We start from the raw sequence: 27,491 nt of genomic DNA, 5'->3' as shown, positions 1-27,491 counted from the left end.
GCCAGTCATAACCAGACGGTCGTAAAGTCGATTGGTCGTAAGTCGCATAGGTCGTAAGTCGACGACTACCTGTATATATATATATATATATATATATATATATATATATATATATATATATAATACACAAAGCTCAATAACGGACACAATTTCAGCTGCTTTTAAAAAGTACATATGAATGCTGACTTTTTTTTTTTTGCTTAAAAACAGAACACTCCTCCTCAATCTCTAACATTTCCGTTTCATTTTTTAATTTCCAGTGTAAGAATATGTGCCCATGACATTATGCCCATGCTAATCCGTTCAGCAAATTCGCATCCGATTCACTTCCTGACTCTGTTCCATGTAAACACTTGAAGAAAATTCATTCACTGCGAAGTCTTGCCAACTGCTATAGCTGTGAACCTTCTGAGCCGTGTTACTCTCCTGATCGTTTACACTGTTTGATCTTGGTTCCTTGGCTCGTTCTCGGGATTATCCTCAGACTCGTTCACGCTCTGATTTTCTGACTTCTGCCTGGTTCCTGATTTTCATGAATCCTGTTGGAGTCTGATAAGTTACAGGACATTCGCATCAACCCTGGATGGCGCAGGCACCTTCAAGAAATAAGTGTTTATTTTCTTATGACGCATTTCTTTTAAAAATGCAAAATAAATTAGAAAATAAATGATAATAATAAATTAGATAAATAAAATACATATAGAAAATAAATTCTTATTTTCTACTCATTTTTCCCTAAATATCAATTTCATCATTCATCCATCTTCAGTCAGCATTTTATCCTGGTTAGAGTGGCGTAGATCCAGAGCCTATTCCATGAGACGGGAATACACCCTGAATGACACGCCAAGCTATCGTAGGTCACCGTTCACAAACACACTCACACCGAGGAGCAATTTCAAGACGCCATATCCATCTACCTACATGTTTTTGGAGGAAATTGGAAATGGAAGGAAAACACACTGACTAGCGATTCGGATGAAAAATGGTGGCGTCTCACTTTAAAAACACACACACTCTTTCCTATTACATGCTAGTAGATGAAAGAGAAAATCCGCATCAATTTTTCAGGAGTGTGTGACCCGCACATGGACACATGCTCCCTAATCCCTACTCTCTAAGCTTCCCCGCACCCTGCGGAAACATGTTGCTATGGTGACAGAGAGCATCTCTTGCTCACTCACTCATGGAAACACACACACACACACACACACACACACACACACACACACACACACATACACAAATGCAGATATGCACAATAAAAGTTAATGTGTGAGTGGACACTCACAGATGCATGCAGTTGTTCTAACAATAAGAGTTTTGGTCATATTTTTATAATGAATCATTTGAAAATGGTTCAGTCGAATGACTCAGGCTGTGATAGGAGCTTCACAACAGTACAATTGTGTGTGTGTGAGAGAGAGAGTGAGAGAGAGAGAGACATGAAACAAAAACAAGAATGCCAAACAAGCATTCTTGACATTCATCAAAGTAAAAATCTGACTGGTATGCGAGCTGTCGACGTGGCCGTGTTTTGCAGAATCCCTTCTGCCGCATGCCGACATTACAGTCATTAACCTCGATGCGTAGCCTCATCAGTACAACGCTAAATCATTTGTCGCTAATTAGCTGTGAGCATAATTGTTCTTGGTCAGACAGCACAGGCAGCACCGAAGCCACCAAATAAACCTTTTAATTAAGCACAGGGATCCCTGTCTAAAGCTCCCCGAAGAAACTGGCCTGCTAATTACGAATAATTATGGTAATCAAATCGAGGATCAGGGCAACAAGTGGACCACGTAGCAGATTACAGGGTATTTTGGACTCTGCCACCTGGAATCAGTACAGATGAACAGAGGTAAGCTGTTTAGTCAGGGAAAATGTGTTCAATCATTTGATCTCGGTTTTAATTAGAAATATAACAGATCTCATCTCATCTCATCTCATTATCTCTAGCCGCTTTATCCTTCTACAGGGTCGCAGGCGAGCTGGAGCCTATCCCAGCTGACTACGGGCGAAAGGCGGGGTACACCCTGGACAAGTCGCCAGGTCATCACAGGGCTGACACATAGACACAGACAACCATTCACACTCACATTCACACCTACGGTCAATTTAGAGTCACCAGTTAACCTAACCTGCATGTCTTTGGACTGTGGGGGAAACCGGAGCACCCGGAGGAAACCCACATGGACACGGGGAGAACATGCAAACTCCACACAGAAAGGCCCTCGCCGGCCCCGGGGCTCGAACCCAGGACCTTCTTGCTGTGAGGCGACAGCGCTAACCACTACACCACCGTGCCGCCCCGAAATATAACAGATGCAACAGCAAAACGTAAAAACGTTCGCCTCATCGTCCTGAGATCGTGAGTTCGACTGTGGATGATCGCAAAACCATTCGAGAGAGCAAAATGTAGACGTGTAGTCTTTCTCTGGAACTCTTCTGTCAATCACAGTGACACTAGCCGATCTCTGAGCTCATGTATGTGGAAGAGGGCTGATAGCTCAGCACTGAAAAGCAGCGTGAAAAAAAAAAACAAAAACACAGTGGCTTTACATATCACAAGGAAGCATGTATTAGGGCCGGGATATGCTTGACGCTACGCAACTTGTACGCTGCTGCTATGTGAGCAATGTACTGACTATACTTGCCCACATACTTGATGTAAATCTGGAGTATTTCAACAGATCATAGTGTGAGAAAAATCATCACGGTGAGAAAACAATGTCCAGTTTTTCTGTGCTGTGAGTTGAAGGAAGATTAAAAAAAATGTTTAATATTAGTAACTGATAGATATAGGGCACTATGTTGTGTTATGAATTAATGTGCCTATATGCAGTAGCCTGAGCAACCTGATTTTTTTTTTTCAGCTCAGCCGTAGGCCTGGCTGGATGAGCTTATGTGATCACGCATCAGTCGTTGTCCGTTCTCCATCCACAATTTATAAAAATCGTGACTCCCCCTACAGGACTGATCGGATTTCAATCAAACTCATGCACAATGTTCCCCAGGTGGGTGTGTATAGAAGTTGTCAAGACGGTGGCGCCAGCAGTCATATTTATGACTTTATGGCCATTGGAAAATTTTGGGTGACTTGTCACATTAAACGCTACTCTTCGTAAACTGCTGGGACATTTTTCACTGAAACTCACAATCCAGAAGACTCTAAAGACATTCTAACAACAATAGTTCACCAGGTGGCACCACCTACACAGGGGTTATATGCAATTTCACAAAAATTGCTACTCCTCTGACAGGATTGATTGGATTTCAAACTCGCACACAACAACAGTATGAGCTCCAGCCTCATTGAGGCTATTTTTATTTATATATTATGTCGGCCAAAGGTCTGACTTTATTTACACAATTCATGTTCAATTTTAGCAGCAATTTCAATCCTGTGGTCTTGTACAACTGGAAATAACTGCCCAGGAGTGTAGCCAAGATGGCCGCCAAATGGACTTTGACACATCAGTTTGGATCCTTGTTAATACATGTTCCTAGGCAAGTTGAAGTCAGTTGCTCATTGTCGTCAGTCACGTGTTAAGCAGATTCAAGTTAACCATCACCTCATGACTGACTACACACTTAAAGGAGAACTGAAGTCATTTTTAAACTTGCTTTATTTCTTAATTAACGTGTTATTCAATTACGTTTTCGGTTTTAATAACCTTATATCGTGACTCGTATTGGCAACTAATTGCAATTAAATATTATACTTATCGGCCTAGGGCGGCACGGTGGTGTAGTGGTTAGCGCTGTCGCCTCACAGCAAGAAGGTCCTGGGTTCGAGCCCCGTGGCCGGCGAGGGCCTTTCTGTGCGGAGTTTGCATGTTCTCCCCGTGTCCGCGTGGGTTTCCTCCGGGTGCTCCGGTTTCCCCCACAGTCCAAAGACATGCAGGTTAGGTTAACTGGTGACTCTAAATTGAGCGTAGGTGTGAGTGTGAATGGTTGTCTGTGTCTATGTGTCAGCCCTGTGATGACCTGGCGACTTGTCCAGGGTGTACCCCGCCTTTCGCCTGTAGTCAGCTGGGATAGGCTCCAGCTCGCCTGCGACCCTGTAGAACAGGATAAAGCGGCTAGAGATAATGAGATGAGATGAGACTTATCGGCCTGTTCGGTTTTTAGCCGTGTTGAATTTAGTTCGTTTGGTCCACGGCAGGCGTCGCTTATCCGCGCGATCTTCACGAGACTTGTGCGAGACTTCGAAACGTGAAGTGTCAGCCAGGTGTCGGTGCCGCCATTTTGAAAACTGTTTTCCAAACGAAATATTGCACAAAACGAGTTTAAATGACGATTACTGCCTACTTTTTTCAAACTTTCCTGATTGCTATCAAAACAAACAAAACTTCCAGCTTGATTACATCAGCATTCGAAAGAGGGCGCGTGCGTCTTTTGACAACGTTGGCAGATGTCGGTCACTTTGATTTCTGCTGTACGTTTTACTTCCGTCCTACGATGTCTCGCACAGGTCTCAGCGAATCTCGTTTACGGCCATTGCTTTGACATATGGACTGATATATTACAGAGCATATTTCAAACACTCATAACTTGCTATAGCAGCGACAAAATAGCGATCAAAAATGCATTCCGATATTTAATAAAATGAGATATAGAATTTTGATAATAAAAAACTTGCCTTCAGTTCTCCTTTAATCGGCAACTGTCAAAAGACTTTTTGAAAACATCCGTCAAAATTACATCCATGCATTGTGTTTGGAGATGGATACAGTGTTAGGTGGAATTTAAGTATTTTGTGCACACTCACTGACAATGTGCAGACCCGAGGTTCACCATGAGCTGAATTTAAATATTTTTAGCTCTGGATCGCATGACCCCGAGCCTGTTTTTTCAAGGGAAAGTAGTTAATGCATACTGAAAATGTCCCTCAAAACCTCCAGATGAGGTCATGGACTAATTTTCATTTTTCACCGACTCATCATTCTCAACTGCAAAGCAAAACATATTGTATAAAGAAGGAAGCTTTTCTGAAGATGCTCCTTATGAAATGAAATGAATTGAATTGAATTCCTGGCTACACCACTGGTCAAGTGCTGACACTGCCACCTACAGAAATATCAAAGCCCTAACGAAGGCTTCAATCAAATGTCCTACTGATTGAAGTCTGTTTCTCCAACAAAGTCTGCCAAAGTTTCAGACACTCTAGTGAACGTACTGAATATAAATCTCTCACCAATGCAAGAAGGAGAAACTGCAAACTTTGTCTCCTTTTGGTGCATACTCATTATCATCCTTCCCTCTAGGCACAATTACTTGACCTTGGGGTGCTCCTGGCTGAATACATGATTCAGTAGTTGCTTGAATTTGTCTCTATCCATCATACTCCTTCTGGCCTGCTGAACATCGATGTTAAGCAGCCTTTCCACTTTATTCCATATCTTTCTTGGATCACGTATATCGAACATCACCTGTTTCTGGGGTTCGTTGTTTTCCAGCCGGCATACGTGACCTATATATTTAAGGTGTTGCAAATGGCAGAAGTCTCGACTCGGGAGTGTCTTGGTTATATCCTGTAGTTGTTTATTGGAGATCTTAAAGTGCCATTCCACCATTGGATGTATTCTTTGGCATAAAATACAATATATTTTGACAACATATATAAATGGTATCACTAGATAGAGAAATCTTTTAGCTTCAAAATGATATATCAAACAATTTTTTGACGACAAGTATATTAATTTTGCGACCAAAGTCAGCTACCCTTTTAATTTCCGCGCGTGATGTCATCGGCAGGTTCTCCTTCTTGTGTACCACGTGACGTGTGACGTGGCACATATTATCAGCAATGGCAGATAGAATGCGATAAAAATAATACCAATAAATCTAGCTAATACCAATAAATCTAGCTAACTGAAAGATTAACTCAAAATTTTTCGCAATTTTTTTGGCCCCCATATACGAGGAGAAATGTCTCTCTCACTTTGGGGGTTTCCTGGTCTAAAAATAGACTGACATGTGGTACACAAGAAGGGGAACCTGCCGATGACATCACGTTTCACTACCGCGCGGAAATTGAAAGGGTAGGTGACTTTGGTCGCAAAATTAATATACTTGTCGTTGTCAAAAAATTATGTTTGATATATCATTTTGAAGCTAAAAGATTTCTCTGTCTAGTCATGTTGTCATAAAATATATTGTATTTTATGCCAAAGAATACATCCAATGGTGGAATGGCACTTTAAAGCTCCAGTCAACGTCACCCTCTACTTGTGTTTTTGAGTCCTTATCTTTCTCATGATCATCCTTCAGAACATTCTTACATTCAAAGCCTCCATGGACCATTTTTCTAAGAAAACCATGCCAGATCACTTCCACCTTATTGAGCTCACACTGACATTTCCCATGCTTGGACACTTTAAGAAGGCGTGATCTTATACGCGTGGTCAGGAATTTAACTCTGGTTGCCAGCTTTATGTCGACGCACAACATGTAAAATATACACGCAGCAGTCATGACTCGAATCGTTCCACCACTGTCTCTCTCGCTCTTTCCACTGCTGAATTACACTCCCACCTCCATCTGTTACACCAGTCCCTGTCGAGTGCCCTTCCACCCTCTCTGCTCATCTGACGGAAAGTCCTTCAGAGTGCCATTCTGCCTCTCCACAAGAAGTTTTCCACTTGAAAGGGCAACGAGCACGGAGACCTTGATCGAAAACGCCGGCCAATAAAAAGCCCAGCCATGGAACATTACAGCTGACATGTTCGATTCAGGCTGAGGCCGGAGGAACAGCACGTTAAAAGCTCATTAAGATCATTATTTCGAACAGGAAATGGGCACAAGTGCACAGTGGAATGAACACGAGCCTCCTGACGACAATGTCTGTTCACCCACTCTGAAGTGACGGTCATGGGTAAAATTACTTTTATGGATTCAATCTGTAAATATATTGCATTATAGATTACAACTAAATTATTATGATGAAAATGTTCGTTCTGGATTATAACCAGAATGTCAAGGACGTAGGCGCTCATCTGGCCTGCCATCAAAACAACCATGACGACCAAAATATGAAACAAAACGGAAATGTGACAATGTGAGAGAGGACCAACCTTCAGGACTAATTGCTTACAACAGGAAAATCAACAAAGGACGAAATTTTGTTCCCCGAGGGAAGCTCGACCCAAAACATCAATCAGAACTGAATTTGCATGATAAATGAGAGAGGTGATACAATTCTAGTCAGAAGAAAATGTGTTAAGTTGAGCTAATGACAAATTTGTTAGCAAAAAAAATTGACAATACAATGACCAAGTGTTGTGCAGAAGTTCTAGTTCTTTCAAGCAAAACGACCAGAACTGAACTCCATTGAGAACTGAGGGAGGAGATATGATTTAACTGAAAATAAACAAAGTTGTAGGAAAATCAGCAAACAAACCACCAAGTTTTGTTCCTCAAGGGAAGATCGACCCAAACCATCAATCAGCACTGAAATTGAGTGAGAACTGTGAGAGGAGATAATTCTAATGAGAAGTCTGAAAATTTGTGAAGTTGACCTAATTAGCAAAAATTTGACAAAACAACGACCAAGTTTTGTAAAGAAGGTCGAGTTCTTTCAAACAAAATCTTGGTGATACTGTATGCCCTGGTGGGGGATGTGAGCTTGTGACAATCACAAGAACCAGAGCAGCTTGGGGTAAGTTTAGAGAACTGCTACCCCCTCCTGTCATGCCAGAGCCTTGCTTTCTGTACTCGTGGTCGCATCTACAGCTCCTGTGTCAGAAGTGCAATGTTTTATGCTAGTGAGAACTGGCCTCTGAGAAGAGAGGATATGAAGCGCCTGGAGAGGAACGAGAGCGCTATGCTCAGGTGGATGTGTAATGTGAAACCCGAGGCTGAGGTCAGCACCAGTAGTCTTCACCAGAGACTAGGCCTGGGGGAACTTGATGCTGACCTCAGGTACAAGCACCTGCAGTGGTTCGGTCATGTCCACCGAAGCACATCGAGCGTTGGGAAGGTGGTGTCCTTGCAGGTGGAGGGAGCAAGGAAAAAGGGCCGCTCACGCAAGACATGGAAGGAGGTGGTCACCCAGGACTTGAGGGAGTGGTGCCTCATTCCCAGAGATGCACTGGACAGGGTCTACTGGAAAAGAAGCCTACGAACCCACCATGCAGCGTCCAACCCACCGGTGGTGGATGACAGACGTTAAACCTGATAGTGAGTGTAGTGAGTATGAGTGAGTTGTTTGTCACATAGTTCCAAATGTTGTTTCAGAGTTTTGGTGTCTTCAGTATTATTCTGCAGTGTAGAAAATGGTAATACAGAAAGAGCTATGAATGAGTAGGGGTGTATAAACTTTTGACTGGTACGGCGTATATACTACAAAAATAACTTAAGGATTTAATTTGCACTTTAAAAATCTACCTCTTCCCTTGGTTCATTACACATATTGTATTCACCATCTGTGCACTATTGTCTTTGTTTTGTTATATTGTACAGCCTTTGTGTTTGTATAATAAAAAAAATCAAGTAAAAGGTATTAAATATAGCTAGCTGGTTAAAGTTACACTGAGGGGTTGTCAATAGAGTAGCTACATGAAAATAGTTAGCTTGGTAGTGCTAATATAACTCTGTGTGTGTGTGTGTGTGTGTATATATATATATATATATATATATATATATATATATATATATATATATATATACACAGTGCTCGGCGTAAATGACTGCACCCCCTTTGAAAAGTAACATTTTAAACAATATCTCAATGAACACAAACAATTTCCAAAATGTTGACAAGACAAAGTTTAATAGAACATCTGTTTAACTTATAACGTGAAAGTAAGGTTAATAATATAAACTTAGATTACACATTTTTCAGTTTTACTCAAATTAGGGTGGTGCGGAAATGAGTCCACCCCACAACAAAAACTACTACATCTAGTACTTTGTATGGCCTCCATGATTTTTAATGACAGCACCAAGTCTTCTAGGCATGGGATGAACAAGTTGGTGACATTTTGCAACATCAATCTTTTTCCATTCTTCAGCAATGACCTCTTTTAGTGACTGGATGCTGGATGGAGAGGGATGCTCAACTTGTCTCTTCAGAATTCCCCATAGGTGTTCGATTGGGTTCAGATCAGGAGACGTACTTGGCCACTGAATCACTTTCACCCTGTTCTTCTTCAGAAATCCAACAGTGGCCTTAGATGTGTGTTTAGTCATGTTGGAAAAGTGCACGATGACCAAGGGAACGGAGTGATGGTAGCATCTTCTCTTTCAGTATAGAGCAATACATCTGTGAATTCATGATGCCATCAATGAAATGCAGTTCCCTGACACCAGCAGCACTCATGCAGCCCCACATAAGGACACTGCCACCACCATGTTTCACTGTAGGCACCAGGCATTTTTCTTTGTATTCCTCACCTTTGCGACGCCATACAGCTTTGAAGCCATCAGTTCCAAAAACATTTATCTTGGTCTCATCACTCCAGAGTATAGAGTCCCAGTAGTCTTCATCTTTGTCAGCTTGGGCCCTGGCAAACTCTAGGCGGGCTTTTTTTGTGCCTGGGCTTTAGGAGAGGCTTCTTGTATGGACAGCATCCATGCATGCCATTCCTCTGCAGTGTACGCCGTATTGTGTCACGGGAAATAGTCACCCCAGTTTGGCTTTCTACTTCTTTAGATAACTGCAGTGAACTTGCATGCCGATTTTCTTCAACCCTTCTCATCAGAAGACGCTCCTGTCAAGGTGTTAACTTCCATGGATGACCTGGATGTCTCCGTGAGACGGTTGCAGTTCCATCTTTCTTAAATTTTTGTACCACTTTTGCTACAGTATTCTGACTGATAAGTAAAGCTTTGCTGATCTTCTTGTAACTTTCACCTTTGTTGTGTAAAGAAATTATTTTCTTTGGGGAATTCTGAAGAGACAAGTTGAGCATCGCTCTCCATCCAGCATCCAGTCACTAAAAGAGGTCGTTGTTGAAGAATGGAAAAAGATTGATGTTGCAAAATGTCACCAACTTGTTCATTCCATGCCTAGAAGACTTGGTGCTGTCATTAAAAATCATGGAGGCCATACAAAGTACTAGATGTAGTAGTTTTTGTTGTGGGGTGTACTCATTTTTGCACCACCCTAATTTGAGTAAAACTGAAAAATGTGTAATCTAAGTTTATATTATTAACCTTACTTTCACGTTATAAGTTAAACAGATGTTATATTAAACTTTGTCTTTTCAACATTTTGGAAATTGTTTGTGTTCATTGAGATATTGTTTAAAATGTTACTTTTCAAAGGGGGTGCACTCATTTACACTGAGCACTATATATATATATATATATATATATATATATATATATATATATATATATATATATATATACACACACAACCGTTCAAAAGTTTGGGGTCACCCAGACAATTTTGTGTTTTCCATGAAAAGTCACACTTTTATTTACCACCATAAGTTGTAAAATGAATAGAAAATATAAAGACATTTTTCTGGCCATTTTGAGCATTTAATCGACCCCACAAATGTGATGCTCCAGAAACTCAATCTGCTCAAAGGAAGGTCAGTTTTATAGCTTCTCTAAAGAGCTCAACTGTTTTCAGCTGTGCTAACATGATTGTACAAGGGTTTTCTAATCATCCATTAGCCTTCTGAGGCAATGAGCAAACACATTGTACCATTAGAACACTGGAGTGAGAGTTGCTGGAAATGGGCCTCTATACACCCATGGAGATATTGCACCAAAAACCAGACATTTGCAGCTAGAATAGTCATTTACCACATTAGCAATGTATAGAGTGGATTTCTAATTAGTTTAAAGTGATCTTCATTGAAAAGAACAGTGCTTTTCTTTCAAAAATAAGGACATTTCAAAGTGACCCCAAACTTTTGAATGGTAGTGTGTATATGTAATAAGGTTAAATATGAAACATCCTTTATCATTTGAATATGTACATTCATATCAATCCATGGGGCTTTCCGATTCGGTGCCATTATAAGGGACCACATTCAAATTCATAGTGATCCATTTTAGCTTGCCATGGAAGACACCTAAAGCCTAGATTGTCCTTTAAACCCATTGACTATTTTCACATTACCCATAATGCTTTGCACCTTGGGGGGTAACCAAAATATTAACAAACTAAAACAGCATGGCGTCGCACACCGACAGTAATCTTTCTAATTTAAATCTCCCTAAAACCGTCAAAGACGTGTCAAAACTAACTAAACCAAAGCTTAAAGAAATCTGCAAAGCCTTTTCTGTGGACTTTGAGAGATCAATCGGTAAAAAAGTGCTTGTAAATATCGTATTGAACGCTTTGAACATCTCTACTTTGGATGACAGTGAATCAGCAGCCTTCTCCGTCTGTCAACACGGGGGATCCAACAATTACTGATCTGCAGAAGAGCTGAGAAAGATCGACACTGAGCATAGAAGAATCCACAGTGAAATGGTTTTTGCTGGGTGCTGGTTACGATGAGAAAGCCGTAAGAAAATACAAAACTCTTTGTGCACGGGAACACACGCAAGGAATTCACTCAGTCGAATAAGTACTGTAAACGTTGATTTTGATTTCCTTCACTCTGATTTTCCTCGAGCTCATACGCTACCAGATTACGACAATCTTTGGGCTGTTAGAGGAAGCTGTTCGGAAATACAGGGGCAAACGCTACATTCGATCTGCCTACATAAACGCTAAAAGGCGAAGGACATGTAAGCTTACTGACACTGCATCGTTTGTGCTTTGTTTTGGGATTTGATCCTTCAATAAAGTCGTCCTTTTCAGTTCTTTGACTTGTCCTTGTTTTTCGGTTTTTGCACTTTTTATGACCAAACACAAAGACAGAGGGGTTGTAGGCTTCATGACTTGGATCATCAGACTTTACTCCAGCACTGAAGTGTGTAGAACACAGTCGCGTGTTGTCTGGCGGGGTCAAATTTTGACGGCGAATTCTGTCCAACCACACTTTGACGGTTAGCCTCTTTAGATATTCTATAAAACTTTAAATCAGGAAAAGTCATTTTTCCCCGTGCGAATTCGAAGAAATGACTGCGGTTATCTGACTTAGTAAACCTGGGGTGCCATGGTAACGGCCCGCGGGCCGGACACGGCCCGATTGGTCATCACATCCGGCCCGGTGGTTCATGAGACTTTTTTTTTTTTTAAATAATAAATTAATAAAAATCGAATGTTGTTTTTTCATTCATTCATTATCTCTAGCCGCTTTATCCTTCTACAGGGTCGCAGGCGAGCTGGAGCCTATCCCAGCTGACTACGGGCGAAAGGCGGGGTACACCCTGGACAAGTCGCCAGGTCATCACAGGGCTGACACATAGACACAGACAACCATTCACACTCACATTCACACCTACGCTCAATTTAGAGTCACCAGTTAACCTAACCTGCATGTCTTTGGACTGTGGGGGAAACCGGAGCACCCGGAGGAAACCCACGCGGACACGGGGAGAACATGCAAACTCCGCACAGAAAGGCCCTCGCCGGCCATGGGGCTCGAACCCAGGACCTTCTTGCTGTGAGGCGACAGCGCTAACCACTACACCACCGTGCCGCCCATGTTGTTTTTTTTCGTAATGATTTTAAATCTAATGTTTCAATTTGATTCCATTTTCATGTAATCCATCGGTTCGTTTTTAGCTGCTCTCTGCTTGCTGCAGCACGCGCAGGTGCAATGACCCGGATTTAATGTAGAGTAGGCTAGTTGTTGCTCGTTCACAAGCAACAACAGTCTAAAAAGAGAAAAGTTGATTCTGAGGGTCGCATCTTTCAGGAAAAATGGAGAGAGAAGTACTTTTTCTGGGAAGTAGGGGGAAGACCTGTTTGTCTGATTTGTTCGCAAAAAGTGGCTGTACCGAAGGAATACAATGTCAAAAGACATTACGAGACCCACGCCGACAAATACAGCCAATTCACCGGGCAACGCAGGACTGAAAAGCTAAATGAGCTTGCCTCAAACCTTCAAAAACAGCAAGCAGCTTTCTCAAAGTCTCGAGAGACACATGAAGGTTCGTTTTAATATCATACATCATCTTCAGTTCTCCTTTAATGTTAAATGCGGCTGTTTTCAAAGAGGGGTGTCTCAATATCTTTGTTGTACATTTTATTTCATGTTAGGGGCAGTGAAGGCGAGCTACATCATCGCGGGGGAGATCGCAAAAGTGTCCAAGCCATTTTCGGAGGGTGCATTCGTCAAGGATAAATACGCATCTGTTGGAATCCAATCTTTCTATCAGTCATTGCCACCAGAGTACCCAATTATCACGGCCTTTGCCGGTAAAATACTCTGTATGTTCGGGACAACATATTTATGTGAACAGGCATTTTCAGTAATGAATATTAATAAATCGAAACTGCGTAGTCGTCTGACCCATGGACATCTCAACGATGTCATGAAAATAGCAACTGCCCAGAGTCTGTCCCCCAATGTCGACAAGCTGGTAAAAAGTAAAAGACTTCTGGCTTCCACATGTAAAATGTAGCTGGTATTTCTCCCCCATGTAACCTTGTGCTGTGTGCTTGAGGGGGAATAAACAGGATGGGTGTGTGGAAATGTATGTGGGACTTGACCAGCAAAGTTAATGTGCCATCTGTAGTTTGTTTTTATTGGTATGTTCAGTCATATTTGGCTCTTTTAAACTAATGCTACTGGATATTTAGTCACTTGACCTATTGGTGGAATTATTTACCCTGGCACTTCTTTCTTTTGACTCGTTTAGGCCTACTTGCCAGTCGTTTTAATTGGCCTAATTAGGCCTATGCATTGACATGTTTTTGATGTGCAAGATCAATAAATCTGATCTAAGTCATTTACAGTTTACACTTGTGTTATTTGTGTCTTAGTCCATTTCTGTAGCATTTTTTTCTTTTATAAATGTAGGCTACTTGCATGCTTAGACTGTTACATTTTCAGAGGGTAAATTGCTTTTGTCTGCCATGTTATTGTGCGCCTCATTTGAGGCTATAGCTTTACAATTCCTTTTGGGCGTATAGGCCTTCAAAAATCATATAAAATAATGTCCTTTTGTTGAGTTAGTGTCTGGTCTTTTCAGGCCAAAAGTGTAATTCGGCCCCTAAGGTCCCACTTGAAAAAAATCTGGCCCCCTTACCAATTTCACCCTGGCACCCCTGTAAGTAAACAAATATAATGCCTGGTTACCCCCCAAGGCACAAAGCATTATAGGTAATGTGAAAGTAGTCAATACACTGGATGGTATAGGACTTCCATGAAATTCCCGTTCTCAGTTAAAACCTCAACTTATATTATGACTTGCAAGTTCTAAACAAGATAGTAAGATGTAATGAACTAGAATGGCACATGGTAGAGTGCATACTTTGGCCAAGCCACATATCAACATCAAAATCAAATCACTTGAACCTAGGATGATACTAAAGCTTCATCCAAATCCGTTTACTACTTTTTGAGTTACGTTGGGAACAGACAAAAAAAAAAATTAAAAATCACGGATCCATATACAGTGGGGCAAAAAAGTATTTAGTCACCAATTGTGCAAGTTCTCCCACTTAAAAAGATGAGAGAGGCCTGTAATTTTCATCATAGGTACACTTCAACTATGAGAGACAGAATGGGGGGAAAGAATCCAGGAAATCACATTGTAGGATTTTTAATGAATTAATTGGTAAATTCCTCGGTAAAATAAGTATTTGGTCACCTACAAACAAGCAAGATTTCTGGCTCTCACAGACCTGTAACTTCTTCTTTAAGAGGCTCCTCTGTCCTCCACTCGTTACCTGTATTAATGGCACCTGTTTGAACTCGTTATCAGTATAAAAGACACCTGTCCACAACCTCAAACAGTCACACTCCAAACTCCACTATGGCCAAGACCAAAGAGCTGTCAAAGGACACCAGAAACAAAATTGTAGACCTGCACCAGGCTGGGAAGACTGAATCTGCAATAGGTAAGCAGCTCGGTGTGAAGAAATCAACTGTGGGAGTAATTATTAGAAAATGGAAGACATACAAGACCACTGATAATCTCCCTCGATCTGGGGCTCCACGCAAGATCTCACCCCGTGGGGTCAAAATGATCACAAGAATGGTGAGCAAAAATCCCAGAACCACACGGGGGGACCAAGTGAATGACCTGCAGAGAGCTGGGACCAAAGTAACAAAGGCTACCATCAGTAACACACTACACCGCCAGGGACTCAAATCCTGCAGTGCCAGACGTGTCCCCATGCTTAAGCCAGTACATGTCCAGGCCCGTCTGAAGTTTGCTAGAGAGCATTTGGATGATCCAGAAGAGGATTGGGAGAATGTCATATGGTCAGATGAAACCAAAATAGAACTTTTTGGTAAAAACTCAACTTGTCGTGTTTGGAGGAGAAAGAATGCTGAGTTGCATCCAAAGAACACCATACCTACTGTGAAGCATGGGGGTGGAAACATCATGCTTTGGGGCTGTTTTTCTGCAAAGGGACCAGGACGACTGATCCGTGTAAAGGAAAGAATGAATGGGGCCATGTATCGTGAGATTTTGAGTGAAAACCTTCCATCAGCAAGGGCACTGAAGATGAAACATGGCTGGGTCTTTCAGCATGACAATGATCCCAAACACACCACCCGGGCAATGAAGGAGTGGCTTCGTAAGAAGCATTTCAAGGTCCTGGAGTGGCCTAGCCAGTCTCCAGATCTCAACCCCATAGAAAATCTTTGGAGGGAGTTGAAAGTCCGTGTTGCCCAGCAACAGCCCCAAAACATCACTGCTCTAGAGGAGATCTGCATGGAGGAATGGGCCAAAATACCAGCAACAGTGTGTGAAAACCTTGTGAAGACTTACAGAAAACGTTTGACCTCTGTCATTGCCAACAAAGGGTATATAACAAAGTATTGAGATGAACTTTTGTTATTGACCAAATACTTATTTTCCACCATAATTTGCAAATAAATTCTTTAAAAATCAGACAATGTGATTTTCTGGATTTTTTTTTTCATTTTGTCTCTCATAGTTGAGGTATACCTATGATGAAAATTACAGGCCTCTCTCATCTTTTTAAGTGGGAGAACTTGCACAATTGGTGACTGACTAAATACTTTTTTGCCCCACTGTACATATCTGGATCCTAGATCCATGTACATATCCGGATCTAATCAATTGTTCCTTGGGCCATGGCTCACCTTTCCACCAAATTTCATCCAAATTGATTCACTACTTTGAGTTATGTTGGAAACAAACAAACAAAAGCAAAAACATAACCTTCAACAATGCGGGCAGCGGGAATAATATAAATTTCACAATAACTCATTAAAAAAAAAAATCAATTAAAGCCCCACAGAGATCAGATTACATTCCAAACACATCTGGATTGTGAGATAATAATGTATTCTGAACTCCCATTAAAATTCAATTAACAATATTCAACATAATACCCATTGGAAATTTTCCATTGGGGAACATACTGAATGAGCTGCCATTAGATGGAGAGGCATTCCTGAAGGAGCAGTATACCCTGCTCTACATATTACAGATGGCTCGCATGAAGCGATAAATATGATGAACTTTTGTAAACATTTGAGATTAAAATAGCAGATTTGAACTGAAAGCATCTTTAATTGGGTGTAAATGACAAACGAGAAACTAGTTAGCTGGTCACTGTTTTCTCTCCAGGAATATGTCACGTCACATCAGGAATCCACCCATACAGTGGTGCTTGAAAGTTTGTGAACCCTTTAGAATTTTCTATATTTCTGCATAAATATGACCTAAAACATCATCAGATTTTCACACAAGTCCTAAAAGTAGATAAAGAGAACCCAGTTAAACAAATGAGACAAAAATATTATACTTGGTCATTTATTTATTGAAGAAAATGATCCAATATTACATATCTGTGAGTGGCAAAAGTATGTGAACCTTTGTTTTCAGTATCTGGTGTGACCCCCTTGTGCAGCAATAACTGCAACTAAACGTTTCCGGTAACTGTTGATCAGTCCTGCACACCGGCTTGGAGGAATTTTAGCCCATTCCTCCGTACAGAACAGCTTCAACTCTGGGATGTTGGTGGGTTTCCTCACATGAACTGCTCACTTCAGGTCCTTCCACAACATTTCGATTGGATTAAGGTCAGGACTTTGACTTGGCCATTCCAAAACATGAACTTTATTCTTCTTTAACCATTCTTTGGTAGAACAACTTGTGTGCTTAGGGCCGTTGTCTTGCTGCATGACCCACCTTCTCTTGAGATTCAGTTCATGGACAGATGTCCTGACATTTTCCTTTAGAATTCGCTGGTATAATTCAGAATTCATTGTTCCATCAATGATGGCAAGCCATCCTGGCCCAGATGCAGCAAAACAGGCCCAAACCATGATATTACCACCACCATGTTTCACAGATGGGATAAGGTTCTTATGCTGGAATGCAGTGTTTTCCTTTCTCCAAACATAACGCTTCTCATTTAAACCAAAAAGTTCGATTTTGGTCTCATCCGTCCACAAAACATTTGTCCAATAGCCTTCTGGCTTGTCCACATGATCTTTAGCAGACTGCAGACAAGCAGCAATGTTCTTTTTGGAGAGCAGTGGCTTTCTCCTTGCAGCCCTGCCATGCACACCATTGTTGTTCAGTGTTTTCCTGATGGTGGACTCATGAACATTAACATTAACCAATGTGAGAGAGGCCTTCAGTTGCTTAGAAGTTACCCTGGGGTCCTTTGTGACCTCGCCGACTATTACACGCCTTGCTCTTGGAGTGATCTTTGTTGGTCGCCCACTCCTGGGGAGGGTAACAATGGTCTTGAGTTTCCTCCATTTATACACAGTCTGTCTGTCTGTGGATTGGTGGAGTCCAAACTCTTTAGAGATGGTTTTGTAACATTTTCCAGCCTGATGAGCATCAGTAACACTTTTTCTGAGGTCCTCAGAAATCTCCTTTGTTCGTGCCATGATACACTTCCACAAACATGTGTTGTGAAGATCAGACTTTGATAGATCCTTGTTCTTTAAATAAAACAGGGTGCTCACTCACACCTGATTGTCATCCCATTGATTGAAAACACCTGACTCTAATTTCACCTTCAAATTAACTGCTCATCCTAGAGGTTCACATACTTTTGCCACTCACAGATATGTAATATTGGATCATTTTCCTCAATAAATAAATGACCAAGTATAATATTTTTGTCTCATTTGTTTAACTGGGTTCTCTTTATCTACCTTTAGGACTTGTGTGAAAATCCGATGATGTTTTAGGTCATATTTATGCAGAAATATAGAAAATTCTAAAGGGTTCACAAACTTTCAAGCACCACTGTATTTGGCCAGTTTTGTTTCACCGGGGTCACAGGATGCAAATCTGGTCCTGGATTTCTTCAAAGCAATAGACAAAATGACAGAAAGAAGCAACTTCGGATTTTTTTGGAAGTGTGTGTTGGATGGGGATTAGGGAGATACCATCATTTTTATGCTCTTTACTAAATTACAGAAATGAATATGGTACGTGATTGAGTGATTAATTCGTAGGTGCTAAAGAAGGCAACTGGACTTGCTTGAAATCCTTGAAGACGTTTGACCTCTCATCCGAAAGGCTTCTTCAGGTCTGTCTGACTAGTGGGGATTTTCAGGTATTTATGAGCGAGTCAATGGCCCATGACTGCAAGTTGGCCTAATGGTTAGTGTGTCTGCCCCTTGATTAGGAAATTGCAAGTTCTACTTGCGGTCGGGTTATACCAAAAACCATCATAAAAATGGTACCTACTACCGTCTGGCAAGGCACACTGCAATACAGATGCAAGTGGGGAAGTCAAACTCTCATGGTTAACAGAGGACCCGCCCCCCGTCACCCTAGCTGTATAGGTGAGAGGCCGAGGGCTATCGAAACGGAGATTGGTGCTGCACCCATACTCCTCAAAGAGCTGGCTAGTACTGGGACAGGAGACTGCCTGGGAAGACCAGATTCTGGCATGAGAGGGACTTTGACTTGACAACAACCCATGTGACCTCAACGACTCTCCTTAGGGTTGCTTTTGGTCCACTAGAGGATAAATACCTGGAGCTCGGGCCAGTGGCGCAATGGATAACGCGTCTGACTATGGATCAGAAGATTCTAGGTTCGACTCCTGGCTGACTCGGTTGTTCTTTTTAATCTTATTGTACATGGGTATAGTGACAATAAAGGCATTCTATTCTATTCTAACTCCCCACTAGTCAGACAGAACTGAAGGAGCCTTTTGGATGAGAGGTGAAACATTTTCAAGGATTTCAAGCAAGTCCAGTTGCCTTTTTTAGCACCTCTGGATTGCGATGATCTGGATGACTGAGAACCTTCACAGACATAGATCGAGTGATGATCTAATCACGAAAGATGCAGAATTGAGTAGAACTTTAACTCTGACACTCGGAGTGTTAGCACAGGAAGCTAGTGAATAATACAGTTTAATAATACAATGTAGAATTTGTTTCATTACCCAGTTTCACAGCTGTCGAGGTTCCATAATGGACAACTTGATCAATTGATCTTTTGCTATGAAATAACAGAACACATTAAAATTTCATAGTTGAAAAGCTAAAACTGATTTTATTTCATCAGAATGTTGTGCATTCTCACCCTGTTTTTAATTCATCAATGTACTGAAACACTTGCATGTGAGAATGAGCTCTGCTGACATTTATTTCTTTGCCATTGGCGGTTTTTCGTTTGTTATTTTTAATGTGAGATATAAAATCTGTTCTGTTGCCTTTCAGTAATATTAAACTATTTTTAACTTGCTAATTACCTCCACCAACTTTGTTGGAGGAGGTTATGTTTTGCTCATTTCTTTGTTTGCTTGCCTTTTCTCAACATAACTCAAAAAGTAGTGAACGGATTTGGATGAAATTTGGAGGAAAGGTGAGCCATAGGTCAAGGAACAATCAAGTAGATTTTGATGCAAATCTGGATATGGTTCCAGGATTTCTTTGTTTGTTCCCAACCTAACTTTCTCATCTCATTATCTTTAGCTGCTTTATCCTGTTCTACAGGGTCGCAAGCAAGCTGGAGCCTATCCCAGCTGACTACGGGCGAAAGGCGGGGTACACCCTGGACAAGTCGCCAGGTCATCACAGGGCCCAACCTAACTTTTTTTTTTTTTTAAATGGCTGGATTCTTGCCCAAACTGATAATCACATCATCAGTTTTTCTTTGGCTAATCGGACGCAAGGTACACCACCACACTTGCTGGAGCGGTTGGGGGTTTGGTGCCTTGCTCAATGGCACTTCAGCCATTCCTGCTGGTCCAGGGAATCAAACTAGCAACCTTTTGGTTTGAAAGCTGTTTCTCTAACCATTAGACCATGGCTTCCCCCAATTTTTTAAATCGAAAACCATAAACATACAAACACGGCACTTATTTCACATAGAAGGCATGAATAAAAAGATTGAACAAGGAAAGAAAAGAGAGAAAAAAAGGGTAAATAGAACACGAGCTTAGCTCAAATTAAATTAAAAACAAAGAGAATAAATGAAGGGCTGTCTTAACTTTTACATATTGTAGAAATTTGTACAAGATCTTAAATTAATTCAGCCAATGAACCACAAACAGAGCAGTTTTAAAGTATCTACATTTGTGAATGAAAATTTTCCCAAATAAAATTAAAATATGGCGGCACGGTGGTGTAGTGGTTAGCGCTGTCGCCTCACAGCAAGAAGGTCCGGGTTCGAGCCCCGTGGCCGACGAGGGCCTTTCTGTGCGGAGTTTGCATGTTCTCCCCGTGTCCGCGTGGGTTTCCTCCGGGTGCTCCGGTTTCCCCCACAGTCCAAAGACATGCAGGTTAGGTTAACTGGTGACTCTAAATTGACCGTAGGTGTGAGTGTGAATGGTTGTCTGTGTCTATGTGTCAGCCCTGTGATGACCTGGCGACTTGTCCAGGGTGTACCCCGCCTTTCGCCCGTAGTCAGCTGGGATAGGCTCCAGCTTGCCTGCGACCCTGTAGAACAGGATAAAGCGGCTAGAGATAATGAGATGAGATGAAAATTAAAATATTTAAAATAAAAGTCAAAGTCTTTGCATCGCAGAAGTCAAATTTGATTGCTTTCCAAGTTAAAGGGGGTGTATCAGTCGTCTTGGACTGGAGCCAGCTCCACAACTCATTCCAAAAGGACTGTACTGGTTTACAAAGGAAAAACAAAAATGTTCCAAATTTTCTATATCAATTTCACAAAATACACAACTGTTCACTACAACATTAAATTTGAATCTTAAAAACTCGTTTGTTGGATAATACTCATTCAATATTTTAAAACTAACCTCTTTGATTTTAGGAGGGAGAGGAAAAGATAAATAAGACTCTTATTATCTTCACCTCCTCAACCTCAAACTCCTTCATAATGCAATTCCTTTTAACAGCATTGGGGAAAAAATCCTTTGACAAAATATTCCTACTAGAGCGGCGGCTACAATTATCGACACCTTAACGATCTTTTGGCCGTTGCAAAAGTAGAAAAGACTTTCAATATGTAAACTGTGCATAAATAATTACTCAAACTTCCACTGGGAAAAACAATGAGTTGATTCCTGATTACTTCGCATATCAGATCACATGACACTGTTCTACAATTATCAACACCTTTGTCCACAGTTATCGACACCCAGATGATTATTTATTAAAAAAATAATGATAAATTAAAAAAAAAAATCGATATGCTGTATTAAGTTAACAAAACATAGTTTTTATTTAAAATTTGTTTTACACAGACTTGTATTTAGTACAAAATATCTTTTATATAAATATATAGAGCGCCTTTATAAGAAAACTGGCCTTACTATTCATCTTTCACTCTTCTCTGAACACATCACAAAGTATAAGGATGCTCTTAATGCTGCCCGGTCCTCCTATTATGCTAACATCATTAAGAGTGGCAATCATAGACCCAAAACTCCGTTTAATACAATAAATAAACTTCTTCAGCCTCCTTCCTCAACCATTCCTAGTTCTCCTGCTCAGTGTCGGGCTTTTTTGGATTTTTTCAAGGATAAAATTGTCAGTATTTACCAACACTTTCATTCTGAAATTCATTCTTCTGTCCCGCTAGTAGCTCTTTCTCATAAAGCTGACTGCTGTCTCTCTGCTTTCTCTCCTGTTGATTCTTCTAAAGTATCGGAAATTATGTCCAAGTCCTCCTCATGTCTGTTGGACCCTGCACCCACTGCACTTCTTAAATCTTGTGTATCTGCTATCTCCCCTTATATTGCTCATTTGATTAATCAGTGTTTTGCTTTAGGCACTGTTCCCATCTCCCTCAAAATTGCTTCAGTTACACCAGTGGTGTAGTGGAGATTTTTAAAGTGGGGGTACACGATTCGTGACGTCATCGATTTGATATCATGTCAGAAGCGGTAGCCTTTGTTTGGTCGCCTATGTTTGGTACGAATGATTTGTATAAATGTTACGCTCTTTTAACAACAAAAGAAGACACTTTTTTTCAGACATTTTTATGTGTGCAATTTTCATTCGTGTTTGTCAGTACAGCCCAACTGTTATGGCGAAAAGCCGCGGTTTATTTTGTCTCCAATAAATATGCCGAAATGGCTAAAGAGGAACAAATTCGCCTTCTTCCGAATGCATCGTCGTAGACAGCACCACTCTGCTGCTGGAACTCAACATAAACCTTGCATAGGTTTAACATGGACTATCAGGCGTGAAGCCAAAATATTGGAAATTATGATACACAAACACCTTTGTTCATGTTCGATTCATGTTCATTTGAGCCGAGCTGCATTCGGAATTCGATATTTTTACTAGCCTACTTACTGCCGTGGCAACAGCTACAGCATGTGTCCAGAAGTTCAAAAAAAGTCACGTCACTCACTCACATCGCATACAAACCAGCAATGGGCTGAAATTTATTATAAAAAGCACCAATCGAATAAATCAAGCATTTAGTCTGGCGCGATTGAGGCACCTTCGTATACAAAATACATGACATGCAGCCATTAAAATGGCGGAGTCAACCGTTTACATGATTCTAATATCTCGGCTGCGTTTAGAATGCATTCTACTTTGCGTCACTACGTTTTACGTAACGTTCGATTGGGGGGGGCATTGATGATGAGCACAAAGGCACGTGTCACTTACTGTAGAGCGTATAAACTCAGGCCATTGAATGACAGTTTTTTTTTTTTTTTTGAATCTCACCTCGGGAGAAGTGGGTGGACGGTGTACCCCCACATACCACGCCCACTACACCCCTGAGTTACACCAATACTAAAGAAACCTGGTCTAGATTCTCTTTCACTGTCCAATTATAGACCCATTTCAAATCTCCCTTTCTTAGCTAAAGTAATGGAGAGAGTTGTAGCCTCTCAACTTCATACTTTCCTTGCTCATAATGATCTCTATGAACCCTTTCAGTCAGGCTTTCACAATATGCATAGCACTGAATCTGCTCTCTTAAAGTGCCATTCCACCATTGGATGTATTCTTTGGCATAAAATACAATATATTTTATGACAACATGACTAGACAGAGAAATCTTTTAGCTTCAAAATGATATATCAAGGGCGGCACGGTGGTGTAGTGGTTAGCGCTGTCGCCTCACAGCAAGAAGGTTCTGGGTTCGAGCCCCGGGGCCAGCGAGGGCCTTTCTGTGTGGAGTTTGCATGTTCTCCCCGTGTCCGCGTGGGTTTCCTCCGGGTGCTCCAGTTTCCCCCACAGTCCAAAGACATGCAGGTTAGGTTAACTGGTGACTCTAAATTGACCGTAGGTGTGAATGGTTGTGTGTCTATGTGTCAGCCCTGTGATGACCTGGCGACTTGTCCAGGGTGTACCCCGCCTTTCGCCCATAGTCAGCTGGGATAGGCTCCAGCTTGCCTGCGACCCTGTAGAAGGATAAAGCGGCTAGAGATAATGAGATGAGATAATGAGATGATATATCAAACATAATTTTTTGACAACGACAAGTATATTAATTTTGCGACCAAAGTCACCTACCCTTTTAATTTCCACGCAGTAGTGAAACGTGATGTCATCGGCAGGTTCCCCTTCTTGTGTACCACGTCACGTGTGACGTGGCACAGATTATCAGCAATGGCAGATAGAACGCAATTTCCACTTGTCGATTGCTGTGCCGATATTCACCATCGACCGTCTCCTTTGGGCATCACTTGCTATTTTCCTTCTCTTCTTTTCCGAAGCTGACAATCGTGTTCTATCCGCCATTGCTGATAATCTGTGCCACGTCACACGTGACGTGGTACACAATAAGGGGAACCTGCCGATGACATCACGTTTCACTACCGCGTGGAAATTAAAAGGGTAGGTGACTTTGGTCGCAAAATTAATATTTGTCATTGTCAAAAAATATTTTTGATATATCATTTTGAAGCTAAAAGATTTCTCTGTCTAGTCATGTTGTCATAAAATATATTGTATTTTATGCCAAAAAAATACATCCAATGGTGGAATGGCACTTTAAGAGTTGTTAATGACCTCCTGCTCTCAACTGATGCTGGTCATCTCAATGTCCTTGTTCTCTTGGACCTCACAGCTGCCTTTGACACCGTACATCATGAGAGACTCATTTCTAGACTATCTTCTTTTGGTATTACTGGCTTAGCTTTATCCTGGTTTCAGTCATATCTAGCAAACAGGCAACAGTTTATTTCTATTGGTGTTCATAAATCATCCACTGCTACTGTTGCTCAAGGTGTGCCTCAGGGTTCCGTCCTTGGTCTCCTTCTTTTTATATTATATATTTCTCCTATAGGCCAGATTATTCGTAACTATGGCCTTAACTTTCATTGTTATGCTGATGATATTCAAATCTACATCACTATCACCCCTTCCATAGCCTCTGTTCAGCTGCTAAGGACTTGCACCACTGACCTTAAGCAATGGCTGCATAAGAACTGCCTTAAACTTAATGCTGGCAAAACGGAGGTTCTATTAGTAGGTACCAAAAGAGACAGGTTCAGAATTTCTCCAGTTTTACTATTGATGTTGATGGTGTGTCTATTCATCCTTCCCAAGTTATAAAAAACCTTGGCGTTATCTTTGACTCCACCCTTACGTTTGAACCCCATCTTAAATAATTACTAAGAATGCTTTCTTTCACCTCCGCAATATTGCACGTCTCCGCCCTTTTCTTTTGGAAACTGATGCCAATATGTTGGTCAATGCATTTATTTTTTTCTCGTCTTGATTATTGCAATTCTCTCTTTTATGGTCTCCCTGCCACATTGCTCAATCGCCTGCAGTCCATCCAAAACTCAGCAGCAAGAATCCTCACACTCACCAAGCGCACTGCTCACATCACTCCTGTTTTACAGCAACTGCACTGGTTGCCAGTTATCTCCCGGATCAAATACAAAATCCTGCTTTTAACCTATAAAGCTCTTCATGGTTTCGCTCCTTCCTATCTCTGTGAGCTAATTCATTTGTACTGTCCCTCCCGCTCCCTCAGATCTTCTGTCTGTGGATTTCTGACTGTTCCACGTTTTAAACTGACATCTATGGGTGGCAGATCATTCAGTGTTGCTGCTCCTAAACGTTGGAACTCGTTACCACAATCGCTTCGTGACTGTTCCACTCTCTCTTCCTTCAAAGCCAACTTCCTTCAAAGCCAATTCTTCCTAGTTTTTTTTTTTTTGGTGGTAATTCTTTTGTAAAGCGTCCTTGGGTTTGTGAAAGGCGCTATATAAATTGAAATTATTATTATTATTATTATTATTATTATTATTAAATGAGGAAGTAATTCTAATGTCTGTAAACAAATGAACTGATAATGTTTAACCTGCGTCAGAAAATCTTATTGTTCAACTTAAGTATTTTTGTAGATCACATTTTGTTAATCATTCGTTGTTGTTTGTATTAATTTCTAGTTTTGTCGTTTACCAATAAATATCAACAGGGAATCGACATTGTAACCACATGAACATCCAGGTCAAAGGTCGCATGTCATTCCTCAAACCAAAATTAAAAAAATGTCTGCTGATATTGTAATATGTGGTAGATATTTACAGCAAACTTAAAAAAAAATAAAAGTTTTCTGAATGGAATAGAAAAATCTGAATATTTCAAGCATGTAATTTTTTATATGCTCAGAATTTAATTCTGGTCTAATTCTATTTATTGCAATTGGATTCCAAATACTCTATAAACATTCCATTCTGTTATGAATCAGAAAAAAAAAAGATTATAAATCACAGCACTTTTATTTATTTTTTTAAGTACAGTGCTGAGCGTAAATGAGTGCACCCCCTTTGAAAAGTAACATTTTAAACAATATCTCAATGAACACAAACAATTTCCAAAATGTTGAAAAAACAAAGTTTAATAGAACATCTGTTTAACTTATAACGTGAAAGTAAGGTTAATAATATAAACTTAGATTACACATTTTTCAGTTTTATTCAAATTAGGGTGGTGCAAAAATGAGTACACCCCACAACAAAAACTACTACATCTAGTACTTTGTATGGCCTCCATGATTTTTAATGACGGCACCAAGTCTTCTAGGCATGGAATGAACAAGTTGGCGACATTTTGCAACATCAATCTTTTTCCATTCTTCAGCAACGACCTCTTTTAGTGACTGGATGCTGGATGGAGAGTGATGCTCAACTTGTCTCTTCAGAATTCCCCAAAGAAAATAATTTCTTTACACCACAAAGGTGAAGGCTACAAGAAGATCAGCAAAGCTTTACTTATCAGTCAGAATACTGTAGCAAAAGTGGTACAAAAATTTAAGAAAGATAGAACTGCGACCATCTCACAGAGACGTCCAGGTCGTCCACGGAAGTTAACGCCTCGACAGGAGCGTCTTCTGATGAGAAGCGTTGAAGAAAATCGGCATGCGAGTTCACTGCAGTTATCTAAAGAAGTAGAAAGCCAAACTGGGGTGACTATTTCCCGTGACACAATACGGCGTACACTGCAGAGGAATGGCATGCATGGATGCCGTCCACAAAAGAAACCTCTCCTAAAACCCAGGCACAAAAAAGCCTGCCGAGAGGTTGCGAGGGCCCATGCTGACAAAGATGAAGACGATTGGGACTCTATACTCTGGAGTGATGAGACCAAGATAAATGTTTTTGGAACTGATGGCTTCAAAACTGTATGGCATCGCAAAGGTGAGGAATACAAAGAAAAATGCCTGGTGCCTACAGTGAAACATGGTGGTGGCAGTGTCCTTATGTGGGACTGCATGAGTGCTGCTGGTGTCGGGGAGCTGCATTTCATTGATGGCATCATGAATTCACAGATGTATTGCTCTATACTGAAAGAGAAGATGCTACCATCACTCCGTTCCCTTGGTCGTCGTGCACTTTTCCAACATGACTAAACACACATCTAAGGCCACTGTTGGATTTCTGAAGAAGAACAGGGTGAAAGTGATTCAGTGGCCAAGTATGTCTCCTGATCTGAACCCAATCGAACACCTATGGGGAATTCTGAAGAGACAAGTTGAGCATCGCTCTCCATCCAGCATCCAGTCACTAAAAGAGGTCGTTGTTGAAGAATGGAAAAAGATTGATGTTGAAAAATGTC

General features: G+C 41.0%; 1 protein-coding gene and 1 non-coding gene across 3 annotated transcripts in view; one reads left to right on the top strand and one right to left on the bottom strand.

The window, feature by feature from the left end:
* Nucleotides 1-27,491, bottom strand: part of LOC132900412 (potassium channel subfamily T member 2) — a 349,331-nt gene that overhangs the window by 228,705 nt on the left and 93,135 nt on the right. The window lies entirely within an intron of this gene.
* Nucleotides 19,024-19,096, top strand: trnah-aug (transfer RNA histidin (anticodon AUG)). Its single transcript has one exon. It is a non-coding gene; the product is annotated as a tRNA-His (tRNA).

The sequence above is a fragment of the Neoarius graeffei genome, chromosome 16 (assembly GCF_027579695.1).
Source record: "Neoarius graeffei isolate fNeoGra1 chromosome 16, fNeoGra1.pri, whole genome shotgun sequence".
NCBI lineage: Eukaryota > Metazoa > Chordata > Actinopteri > Siluriformes > Ariidae > Neoarius > Neoarius graeffei.
This window is presented reverse-complemented; position numbering and strand designations above follow the sequence as displayed.